Source organism: Phoca vitulina, unplaced genomic scaffold (assembly GCF_004348235.1).
Source record: "Phoca vitulina isolate PV1807 unplaced genomic scaffold, GSC_HSeal_1.0 scaffold8, whole genome shotgun sequence".
NCBI classification, from domain to species: domain Eukaryota; kingdom Metazoa; phylum Chordata; class Mammalia; order Carnivora; family Phocidae; genus Phoca; species Phoca vitulina.
Window position 1 is genome coordinate 59,529,875 of NW_022589711.1, and position 13,232 is coordinate 59,543,106.

General features: G+C 41.5%; 1 non-coding gene and 1 pseudogene across 1 annotated transcript; both read right to left on the reverse strand.

Annotated features, from left to right (window-relative positions):
• Nucleotides 1-1,772: 1,772 nt before the first annotated feature.
• On the reverse strand, nucleotides 1,773-2,268 carry LOC116633704 (annotated as a pseudogene).
• A 7,314-nt stretch (nucleotides 2,269-9,582) lies between these two features.
• Nucleotides 9,583-9,683, reverse strand: LOC116634197. The gene has a single exon (XR_004299902.1). It is a non-coding gene; the product is annotated as a small nucleolar RNA U13 (small nucleolar RNA).
• Nucleotides 9,684-13,232: the final 3,549 nt, after the last annotated feature.

Consider the following 13,232-nt stretch of genomic DNA (forward strand, 5'->3'; position numbering starts at 1 on the left):
CCACATTTATTTGGGGGCACATTTAAAACAAGACCTTCTTAGGGCGCCTGGGTGGCTCAGTCGTTAAGCGTCTGCCTTCGGCTCAGGTCATGATCCCAGGGTCCTGGGATCGAGCCCCGCATCGGGCTCCCTGCTCCGCGGGAAGGCTGCTTCTCCCTCTCCCACTCCCCCTGCTTGTGTTCCTGCTCTCGCTATGTCTCTCTCTGTCAAATAAATAAATAAAATCTTTAAAAAAAAAAAAAAAAAAGACCTTCTTAAAAATAACTTCAGGGAGCTGGGTTTTGTGTTAGTAGAAGAGCTAAGAGTCAATAAGATTTTATAAAATTACATGCTTATTTGTATTTAGCTCTAAACATTCAAGTGTCTTTATTGATGATAGAGCTGCCTGAGAAATGTGTGTAGGGCATTCACTATTTTTTAAATCAGATTTTACTGAATATCTACTGTGCCTGACACTAGGGAGATAAAATTATCCAAGACATAGTTTCTGTCCTCACATTGCACATCAGTGTGTGTAGTACAGGAATGGTCACTGGAACAGATGTTTCTTATAAGGGGTGTCAAGTGCTGTGGCAGAAATGCCCAGGGTTCTATGTGAGCAAATTTAGCACACATCTAAACCAGTCTGAGTAGGATGAAGGAAGGCTTCCTGGAGGAAGTGGACTTTTTCAATCCCTCTCAATATATATGGTTCCTTTCGATTAGGTGGGCGGTGGCTTTTCTATTTTCTCAGTCTTCAAAGGTGTAGTCCCACTAGAGGTTCTGTCCTGGGGTTGGCCATCCCTCCTTCCATGGAAAGCAGCTCCCACCTGGGAGAAGCTTACACCTGAAAAAACTTCACCATTTCCTCCCCTGCAGCTGCTACTTGACCCTTGTGGAGGAGACTAGAACTACACTTACATATCTTCCAACACTGGCCAAAATTTGTTGAAAAGAACCTTGTATGTAGGGATTTCTGAATGAAAAATAGCCACTTATTTAAATGTTTTAGCTATAATGTTTTCTGATTCTAAACTGGCTACATTCTCAGATTAAGAAATCTGATTTGATTTTGTGAAGTTTAGGATTTTCTTTTCAAGAATAAAATTCAAATAACTTGTGTTCCATTCCTTAATGTTTAGTTTTTGTGAAGAACAATATGACAGGATGACTTTACAAAAAATGGACCCTCTATCCTTGTTGGTGGTAGCAAAATAAAGAGCAAAAATTTGATTTGGGTTTGAAAGTTTCTATCAATTGAATAAGAATGGTCTCATTTTAAACAGCTTTCATAGTATGTATATAATTATCTGTTGGTTACACCCACATCCTGTTCTCACTTAGGATGCATTTTGGAGGGGAAGAAAATTTAAATGTATTGGTTATTAAAACAAGAGGCTAATAATACTCTAGATAGCAGGTGGTACTCAGGGCACTTATTGGTTGGATCATAGACAGCTCTGCTGCTTGGGGAGACAGGACTGTGGTCCACAGTTGAAATGGAAAAAGATGTGATGGTTTGCTGTTACCTACAGATCATCTCCATCTGGATGACCCTTGTACACTTTAAACTCAACCCTAAACCTAAACCTAAGCCCATCAGCTTCTGCCTTAAACCTGCTCTGCCTTTGTGCCCCCTGTCCTGGTAAAGGTTATCACCAGCCATCTAGTTGCCCAAAGAAGAAACCTGAGCATTTTCCTTTATTTCTCTCTTTTCTTCTTTTCTTTTGCCCCTCACTCCTTACTTCTAGTCACTTACCAAATCCTGTTGGCTCTTTCATTTTTTTTAGTTCTTATGGATTTGCTTTTTGTTGTCCAAGGATTATTGAAGATATTACAGCACAGCAGAAAGATTCAAACAGCTCCACATGGTATTTGAAATTTATCCCAACTGTAGGCTGAGTGACCTGCAGGTTGGATATACTGCCAGAGCCCAAGAATTTCAACATTTCCTTAGTGTCAGGCTCTACTTCAGTGATCTCCTGATCCAGGGCTGAGACCTCAGGCACACAATTATCTCTGCTTTCTGTCTCCTCCTGCTGTAGCTTGACGGAGATACCTGTTACCGAGCCTCTCTGAATCGGCTTCATCTCCTGTGTGGCAAAGGCTGCTATCTGGTTGCAGAACTTCTTGCTGGGAAATATGGCACTCTCCATCACACACGTTGGTGGGGACGTCATTGCCCAAGCACGAGTAGTACTTCTCAGTGATGACCCAGGCTGTCTTTTTCATGGTTTTGGTGCAAATGTGGCCCGTGTTGGCGGTTCTGATAAAAGATGGCTCTACCATTTATTTATTTATTTATTTATTTATTTAATTTATATCTGGAATACATTTCATTTATTTATTTGTTTTTCTTTCTTTCTTTCTTTTATTATGTTCAGTTAGCCAGCATATAGGACATCATTAGTTTTTGATGTAGTGTTCAACAATTCATTAGGCTCTACCTTTTATTTTTTTTTAAAGATTTTATTTATTTATTTGACAGAGACACAGCGAGAGAGGGAACAGAAGCAGGGGGAGTGGGAGAGGGAGAAGCAGGCAGACGCTTAACGACTGAGCCATCCAGGCACCCCTAGGCTCTACTTTTTATTTATTTTTTATTTTTTTATTATGTTATGTTAATCACCATACATTACATCATTAGTTTTTGATGTAGTGTTCCATGATTCATTGTTTGCTTATAACACCCAGTGCTCCATGCAGTACGTGCCCTCTTTAATACCCATCACCAGGCTAACCCATCCCCCCACCCCCCTCCCCTCTAGAACCCTCAGTTTGTTTCTCAGAGTCCATAGTCTCTCATGGTTTGTCTCCCCCTTCGATTTCCCCCCCTTCATCTTTCCCTTCCTGCTATCTTCTTTTTTTTTTTTTTTCTTTAACATATAATGTATTATTTGTTTCAGAGGTACAGGTCTGTGATTCAACAGTCTTACACAATTCACAGCGCTCACTATAGCACATACCCTCCCCAATGTCTATCATCCAGCCACCCCATCCCTCCCACCCCACCCCCCACTGCAGCAACACTCAGTTTGTTTCCTGAGATTAAGAATTCCTCATATCAGTGAGGTCATATGATACATGTCTTTCTCTGATTGACTTACTTCGCTCAGCATAGTACCCTCCAGTTCCATCCTAAATGCTACTTCAATCCATTCGTTTTTCTGCATACCTAGGAACACTTCCCTCAGACCTCCATCATCTCTTACCTGGCTTGCTGGCAGGTAGCAGCTTTCTGATTTCCCTACCTCCTTTCTTACCTCACTCCAAGCCATTTTCCACGTGGCATCCAAGCTGATCTTCATCAAGTGCACATCTAATTGTCCCTCACTTGCTAAAACCCTACAGCGGTCCTATGCTGCCTCCAATTAATGTCCAGGGTTTAGTGGCTCACATAGTCCTTCAGGAATAGGTCCTGGGGTCTGTCCAGCTCATCTGTTGCCCACCCCAATTTCCATGCCACAGTCAGCTTCCTACAGTTCTTTGAATATTCCTTGCTCTCTTCTGCTGTGGCTTTTTCTCCTGTTTTCCCTTATGTTTGAAATGCATACCAGTCTCCTATTTGTTCTTCAGATTTCAGCTTAAATGTGACTTTCTGAAAGCTTTTTCTGACTTCCTCAATTCTTCATCAGGTTTCCCTGTTATAGGCTCCTGTACTGGATATTGTTGATCATGGTCCGGATTGTGTGTTGTCATTGCTTGACTAAGTCTTCAAGTAGTTGATGAGACACCTGACGGTGGGGTTCTCTGTGTCTCAGTGTTGTATCTTCAGTAATTACCCTGTGGCCGGTCCTCAATAAATATTTGTCTATGGTTTGTGGGAGTCCAAAATGGATGATTGCCCTCAGAAAGATTTGATAGCAAATACATTATAATAAAAAAATTTTTAAGGAATTTTATTCCCAACCCCATCTCGATTCTTTACAGTTCTATTCTCCAAATACTGTGAAGTTTTGAGCGGTGCATGGAATAGGATAACCTGGTATGGTAGAAAAAGCCCCAGACTTGGCCAACTTTTAAATTTTTTTTGTTTTAAAATTTTTATTTATTTATTTTTTAAAGATTTTATTTATTTATTTTAGAGAAAAAGAGACAGCACCAGTGGGAAGGGCAGAGGGAGAGGGAGAGAGAGAATCCCAAGTGGGGACTCAGACACAGAGCTTGATCCCAGGACCGTGAGACTGTGACCTGAGCCGAAACTGGAGTCGGATGCTTAACCAACTGTGCCAGTCAGGCGCCCCTTGGCCAACTTTTTAAAAAAATCTTAGTACATGCCAGCCTGTGTCTGTGTTATGCAGATTATACATATTATCTCATCTAATCCTCATAAACAACTCTATTGGATAGATATTATTATCTTCATTTGGCAGATAAAGAAATTGAGGTACAGAGAATCAGACCTCAGTTCAAATCAATGCTCTGTCACTTATTAGCCGTGTGACCTTGGTCAAACAACTTCTCCTTCTGAATGTTCATCTTCTCAGCCATAAAATGGAGAAAAACACTTGCTGACAACTTGGATTCCAAATTTTTAGTTTAGTTTATTTTTTTTTAAGATTTTATTTATTTATTTGACAGAGAGACACAGCAAGAGAGGGAGCACAAGCAGGGGGAGTGGGGGAGGGAGAAGCAGGCTTCCAGCAGAGCTGGGAGCCCGATGCGGGGCTTGATCCCAGGACCCTGGGATCATGACCTGAGCCGAAGGCAGACGCTTAATGACTGAGCCACCCAGGCACCCCTTTAGTTTAGTTTATACACCATACACATTACACCTTGGCCTCCCATAGGAAGGCCCCTGATTCAGTGTCCTGTGTCAGTGAACAAATGAATGTGAGCTGCGGCATGGTGATGTCCCAGCCCACCAGCCGTCAGGACAGCTTTAGCAGCGTAGCCAGTATGTTTGTTCAGGTAAATATTTTATTGCAACTTTTTCTTATTATATTATAAAAATATATGGAAAATGAAAATAAATGCTCTGATGCTAGTGATGAAGAAGAATAACTCACAATTATTCAGCACTGTGCCAGTTATTAACCTATTGGCTCTCAGTTTCAAACCCACAATTCTGTATTCTGCTTTGTGATGCAGGGACTGGGGCTCTGCCAACCACAATTTTCCTTTGTCAGCTGCTTCCTTTTAGGCTCTATCAATAAGCAACATTAGAGGGAGACTGTGTGGCAAGATGAGGAAGAAGAGATTTACTCTTTCCTCTTTGCTTCTGGTTTTTCTTCTGATTGGCTTCCTGTTCCTGTCACCAGTGTCCAGCAATGCTGCTTCTTCACTCCAGCAGAGCCAGTTCATTTCAGAAGCAGGTTGTTACTGGTTCAGCTGTGTCCCCTAAAATTCATATGTTGTAGTTCTAACCCTCAGTACCCCAGAATGTGACCTTATTTGGAGATAGGATCTTTAAAGAGGTAATCAAGGGGCACCTGGGTGGCTCTGTCAGTTGGGCAGTGACTCTTGGTTTCAGCTCGGGTCATGGTCACAGGGTTGCGGGGTAGAGCCCTGCATCAGGCTCTGTTCTCAGTGCGGAGTCTGCTTGTCCCTCTCTGTCTGCTCCTCCCCTGCCCTCAAATAAATAAATAGATAAATAAATAAATAAAATCTTTAAAAAAAAGAGGTAATCAAGTTAACATGCATTCATTAGGGTGGGCCCTAATTCAGTATGACTGATCTCTCTCTCTTTTTTTTTAAAGATTTTATTTATTTATTAGAGAGAGAGAGCACGAGATGGGGGAGGGTCAGAGGGAGAAGCAGACTCCCTACAGAGCAGGGAGCCCGATGCGGGACTCCGTCTTGGATCATGACCTGAGCCGAAGGCAGCTGCCCAAATGACTGAGCCACCCAGGCGCTTGACTGTCTTTATAGGAAGATATGCTTAGAGGAAGACAATGTGAAGAGACATAGAGGGAAGATGGCTGTCTACAAGCCAAGGATAGAGGGCTGGAACAGCTCTTTTCTTCACAGCTTTCAGAAGGAACCCTCCCTGCTGACACCTTAGTTTTGGACTTTTCAGCTTCCAGACCTGTGAGACAATAGATTTTTGTTAAGTCACCCAGTCTGTGGTACGTTGTTATGGCAGTCCTAGCAAATAATAGTCAGTAGGATCTAGTTTGAGGTTTTACCAGCTTGCAAAGGCAAACTCATTATATCCCTGCAGAGACACCAGCTCAGGTGCTGGCACCCCTTTTCAGGGACTCTCTTCCAAGCTTCTAAGTTTTAATTACAACCTCTTCCCTTTGTTCCCCCAGCCCTATGAACTGCTTCCCGCTCTTGCTACCTGTGAAAGCTTAGTGTTCTTTTTGCCTTTTCAATTACTTAGTTAACAATTCTTTATTACCTAGTTAAACATTGTCTATTTTAAATTCTGTTAAAATAACTGGAGCCTAGGGGGCAGGGTTGCTGCTGGCAGAGCCTTGAGGGCACGCCCCTGGCCTGGTAGAACTGCAGGGTGGGGCCGCTGCCCCAGTGGGTCTGGAAGGCCAGGCGTTGAGCCAAAGAGGATTATTCTCAAGCCTGAAGATCTGATGGAATTTACCGTGCTGGGTTTTGTACTTACTTGAAACCTATCATTCCTTCTTTTTTTCCTATTCCTCTTGGAATGGGAATGTCTATCCTATGCCTGACCTACTCGTGTGTTTTCGAAGCATGTAACTTGTTTGATTTCACAGGCTCATAGCCGGAAAGGAATTTTGCCTCAGGATGAATCACAATTCTAGTCTCACCTATAACTGATTCAGATATTTAGATGAGAATTTGGACTTTAGACTTCAGAGTTCATGCTGGAGTGAGTTGAGACTTTGGGGGTTGTTGGGAAGGAATAAATGTATTTGGTATGCAATAAGGACATGGATTTGGGGGGACCAGAGAACAATGCTATGGACTGAATTGTATCCCCATAAAATTCATATGTTGAAAGTCGTAATCCCCAGTATGACTCTCACAGAGAGTGTAGCAGAGAGATCTTTTCTGGCATAGCCTTCTCCAGACTGTAATAGATACCTTTCCTCTGATGCTAGCGACAAGAATCATAGAGCTGACAAATTTAGCACAATCGAAACAAAGATGGCAGCTCTTTTTTTTTTTTAAAGATTTTATTTATTTATTTGAGAGAGAGAGAGGACGAGCAGGGGTAAGTTTACAGGGAGAGGGAGAGGGAGAAGCAGACTCCCTGCTGAGCACGGAGCCCAAGGTGGGGGTGGATCCCAGGACCCCGAGATCATGACCTGAGCCGAAGTCAGATGCTTAACCAACTGAGCCACCCAGGCGCCCTAAAAATGGCAACTTTTAAGCAAACCGGAAGTGCTGAATTTTGTTTTCTCATTTGAATGTACATTGGACTTAAGCCTATTTTCTGAGTGTTTAATTGTTAAGGAAAATAAAGTGCAGAACAGAATAAAATGTTGAAAATATATAAAGATTGGGTCAAAAGGCTTCATAAACCTTAGGATGCTTTATTTTCTCACAGTAGCCTGTACGTTCTATATGCCATTCAGTTTTCCTGTTCACATGTTGGCCTCATTACTCTGGGAGCTCCTTGAGGGCAGGCTGGGGAATATTTAGTTACCTCTGTATTTCCTAGTTTCCAGCACAGTGGCTGGACCATGCTTGACATTTAATGCAAATTGTTTAAGGTTATACTTAAATTCTGGAAAAGGACCTGTTTCAACTCCCCATTGTCAGTGTCATCTCAGACCTGTCGACGACCCAGGACAGAGCCGGTGGAGAAAGGGGCAGCTCGGTGAAAGGGGTGTACCTTGTCCAATTTAGACATAGAAATGACTTTCCGTTATGGTTGGTTATTTTGAGAGGGTTAGACATGATTTACATGTCAGTCAGTGGCCAGGATGGTTCTCATGTCTGGAGGGAATTTATGTCTCTGCTCTTCTTTGCTTAGGTTTTGAAACTTTCGTTATTTAATAATAGTTGCTATTTATTTAGCACTACAGCATGTCAGGTGCAGGGCTGAGGGCTTTACATAATGAGCTGTCCTTCAATAACCACAACAATGCTATGAGATGGGTAATCCTTATAGATAAAGAATCTGCGGATCTGCAAAGTTAAGCAAATTGTCCGAGGCCACACTGTGGGAAATGCAATAACTGGGATTAAAATTCAGGTCTTGACTCTAGAGTTTGGCCCTTTCCAGTGGTCTTCTTTCCTGCTCAAGCAGAGCCCCTAGACCTTTAGAATGAGATGATGGATCTCCTGACTCTCTCTCCACACTGGGTATTTCTCTAGGTATAAAAACTCAAAATCCCAATTATCCCTCTGAGAAAGTGATGGCTAAATTTTCCAGTCCCCAGTTTGAACTGGTTAATACACCTTCCCTTTCTTACACACCATGCTGAAGGAGGCATTTTACAAAGTGGCAATGTGAGGTACACAAATGAGCAGGGAACTTTACTTTGTGTGCCCCCTCAACATCTCTTGTCATATCTGTACTTGGAAGGGTTGATATGATGATTAACTATGTTATAGAAGACTATTGGTTATATAGGGCACATTTAATAATATTTTCTCTTTTCATGTATATATATCCACAGTGCTGAGCAGCAGTGTTGTTAACCCAAATTGGGGATTGTACAAAAGTCCTTCCTAAATGGCTTTGGAATGTGTTAAAATATGTCTATATATATTTAAAGAATCACTAAAGGTAAGAGCTGGGGTGCCTGGGTGACTCAGTCAGTTAAGTGTCTGACTCTTGGTTTCAGCTCAGGTCATGATCTCAGGGTTGTGAGATTGAGCCCCACGTCAGGTTCCGCACTCAGTGGTTTTTCTGCTTGAGATTTTCTCTCTTTCCCTCTGCCCCTCCCCCACTGCACTCTCTCACACACTCTCTCTCTTTCTAAAATAAATAAATAAATCTAAAAAAAAAGATAACAGCTACTGGATATTTATTGTAACAGGTTTCCAGTATGTTAAGGCTAGAAGAACTTAAGTTAATTCAGAAATCTCTGGATAACGTGGATAATACACCCAGAGGTAGACATGAAAACTTCCCTTGAAATGGAGAGGTAGAAAAAGTAGATTTTATTAATCCAGTGTTTTTCTTATTTTTCATCTGTCATCTAAAGGTGTATTGAAATTCTGTAGCTTGAAACTTCAGACTTGATCACATTTCTTTACCCTGGATGAAGTGTCTTAAGGGTGAGAAGGCCACCTGGCTGTTTCAGAATGAGATTGATTGGAAGTCCCCGTCCCCCAACTCCTCTGCCCCAAGCTATGCCTTGTCTTCTTATAGTCAGCTGATCAGGTCACACTTTAATTCTAATGGTACATCCAGAGGTGACCATCTCTGCTAGACTTATTTACTCATTTGGAGTTTGTTGTAAGGCCGAGTCCTTGGGGGAAGTGACGGCGTGGGTGTAGTGGTGGCATCCCCATGCCCTGTACCAGCAATATTAGTGCTGAACGCTGCAGCATCTCATGCTTGGGGGTGAGAAAAGTGGTATCCTCACCAGGCTGATCCTTCACAGAGATTTTCAGCCTGTTCTTAACTGCGTCTTTCAAGCCTTGTTCTCCTTCTGAGCTGGAGATTTTGTCCTCCCCATATACCCTCCAACGTTTTTAATTAGTTAATTAATTATTATTTTTTCACATCAGACGGGTAATGTGCCAAGGTCGTAACAGGTTTGAGGAAGGCACATGTCACAGTGGTGTGAACAAGCAGTCATCATGCTTATGAACTACAAAAGGATCCAAACATTTCAAATTTAAAATATAAAAGAATATGGGGCGCCTGGCTGGCTCAGTCGGTGGAGTGTGTGACTCTTGATCTCGGGATTGTGAGTTTGAGTCCCATGTTGGGTGTGGAGATTGCTTAAAAATAAAACCTTGGAAAGCCTGGGAGTTTCAGTTGGTTAAGTGTCTGCCTTCAGCTCAGGTCATGATCCCTGCTCTGAGGGAAGCCTGCTTCTCCCTCTAGCCGCCGCTCCTCCTGCTTGTGCTCTCTCTCTCACTCTCTGTCAAATAAATAAATAAATAAAATCTTTAAAAAAAATAAAACCTTAAAAAAAAGAATAGTATGATGAGCTTGCATATACTCTGCTTTATTTCTCTCTTTTGCTGAACCATTGGAAAGTAAGTGGTGGCATGATGATGCTTCACTCTAAAAACCACATGTATCTCCTGAGTACAAGGATGTTGTTCCTACATAGCCACAATGCCATTATCATATGCAAGAAACATAACCTTGATATAAAATCACTGAGTACAGTTCATGTTCAAATTTTCCTTAGTCCTTAAAACGTCCTTTATAGCTACATTTTTTTTTTAGGCAATGTAATCAAACCTTTAATACCACTTTTGTGCTAGATGAATTCACACATAATTGAAAATATCGGGGCACCTGGGTGGCTCAGTCTTTAAGCGTCTGCCTTCCGCTCAGGTCATGATCCCAGTGTCCTGGGATGGAGCCCTGCATGGGGCTCCCTGCTCTGCTGGAAGCCTGTTTCTCCCTCTCCCACTCCCCCTGCTTGTGTTCCCTTTCCTGCTGTGCTTCTATCAAATAAATAAATAAAATCTTAAAAAAAAAAAAAAAAGAAAATATCTTAGATCATCTCAAATATCCCAGGACTCAAGTTTGATTAATTTTCTATTTCAAACCCAAGTCCATATTCAATAGTGTTTCATCTAAGGATATTTTGAAACATGTGACATTTGGTGTTAATACTTTTGGAACTCTGGAATAACCCGTGCCCAATATTCCCAATGTGTTAAAACTAGAAAGAAAACTTCCTTTCTTTTAGCTGTTTTTGTTGTTCTTATTGCTGGTTTTTGTTTTTTTTTACCATGTTAACCATTTTTTTTTAAAGATTTTTTTTTTTAAAGATTTTTTTTTTTTAAGATATTTTTTTTTTTTTTTTTTGACAGAGAAAGACACAACGAGAGAGGGAACACAAGCAGGGGGAAGTGGGAGAGGGAGAAGCAGGCTCCCCTCGGAGCAGGGAGCCTGATGCAGGGCTCCATCCCAGGACTCTGGGATCATGACCTGAACCAAAGGCAGACGCTTAACAACTGAGCCACCCAGGCGCCCCTACCATGTTAACCATTTTTAAGTGTAGAGTCTAGTGATGTTAAATATATTCACATTGTTGTGCACCAATCTCTTTAACTCTTTTCATCCTGCAAAACTGAAACTCTGTATCCATTAAACACTAACTCATAGATCTCCATCTCCCCACCAGCCCGTGGCAACCACCCTCCTACTTTCTGTCTCTATGAATTTGACCACGCTAGGTACCTCATGTAAGTGGAATCATGCAGTATTTATCTTTTCGTGACTGGCTTATTCCATATAGCAGTTTCCTCAAAGTTCATCCATGTTGCAGTGTATGACAGGATTTCCTTCATTTTTCAGGCAGAATAATGTTCCATTCTATGTAAATACCACATCTTGTTTATCCATTCATCTGTCAATGAACTGTTGGATTGCTTCCACCTTTTGACTATTGTGAATAATGCTGCTTTGAATATGGGTGTTGTTTTTCTTTTTGAATCCAGGATCCAAACAATAATTATACACCCAATATTGTGCTAATAAATTCAGTTTCTGCTAAAAACAGCTGGTGTTGAATTAGTGCTAGTCATCAGGGACTCAGACTCTATCCAAATGCATATGGATAGCATCTTGTACATGATTGAGCTTGATTTATAAACCTGATGCTAAATACAGAAACTCATAGTGGGTGTTGGTGAGTGTGACTGCACCTTACTTTTGGGATTAGCCTTACACTCCTGGCTTTTCTCCATCTTTACGTCCCCCCCTCATTCTGCCTCAGGGGAAATGCTGAGTGAGGAGATAGAAACTGTGTGTGCATGACCCAGAGTCTTCCTCTCCTCTTCCTTTGGTTGCTAGCTACTCTCATGTGCCTTCTGTTTTGCAATTCTGGGGATAAGGTGGGAGTAGGGGCTGGCTCTGTTTCAGTGTTGCCACAACTGGGTGGATAATCTGTTGATTATATGGTTTGACTCCCCAGCTCATCTAGTACACAAATATTTGGCCCTCATCTCCTAACTCTTTGTTTTATTTATCAGTTGGTTCATCCAGGATGAGGGGAAAATATTGCTTTTTATTGGGCTTCTTAAAACACCTCAATTATCAGGGAGACTCCTGAATACCAAACTCAACTATCTACCTGCACTGTGGACCCACTCCTATTGCATAAGTCTACTTGGGATAGCAAGTTACAGTTTGGAAGATGGCAGGTTCTCTGTAGACCCATGTAAAAGAAATATGGTATTGCCAAAGAGATATTAGCATTAAACTAATTTGGCTTTCTCCACTCTAGGGACCTTCCTGTTGAGGTTACTAATGCCAGTTATGAGAAAGAGTATTCCTCTTTGCTATAAGCGCAGGGAAAGGTTTACTCTTTTTAAAAACTCTATTTAGAAAAAAATTTTTTTCATTGCCGAAAACCTGAGAAAAGCAGAAAAGTACAAAGAATAAAACAAAAGATACAAAAGCTTATCACCCAGAAATAACCACTTTTCGTGTTTTAGTACATCAATTTTATCTCCAACCCACACTTCTCCTTTGAGCTCCAGACCGTGTATCAAACATTTCACTTGATAGTGCATCTCGAATGTCTCAGACTCTACACTCAGCATGACCAAGAATAAACTCCTACTCCTCTCCCCCACACCTGTTCCTTTAGCAGTGTTCTCCATATCAGAGTGTTGGTATCTTCATTCATCCAGCTGTTCACACTAGAAACCTAGGCCATTCTTGAAAATTCTTTTTCCTTTACATTCCACATCCAATCCTTCAGCAGATTCTATTGATTCCAACTTTTGTTTTGTTTTGTTTTTGTTTTGTTTTTGGTGGGCAACAAAGCAAAGTTTATTGATCGATAGTAAAGTGATAGTACAAAGCTCCCGAAGAGGGAGGGGACCCGACAGGGTTGCCCTGATTTTAACTTTTCTATATACCTCAGATTCATTACTTGTTTCTCCCCGCAGCACTACTCCCCTGTCCATGCTGCTGTCATAGGCCATCTGGATTTTGATAGATTCCACACTGGTCCCTTTCTCTTCTAGCTCACTCCTGCTGGCCCCTTTTTAAATTACCTTTGATTAAACTGGGTTACTTCTGGGAAGAATTTCCCAATGGATAAATTCTTCTATGAATTGTTGTGACTGTGGGTAGAATAATATTTCTGATGCACAGGGTGGAGTGATGGAAATGTTTATTTCTCTGGGGAAATGGTGGTCTATGGGCCCCTCTACACTGATTATATGGAAATTAT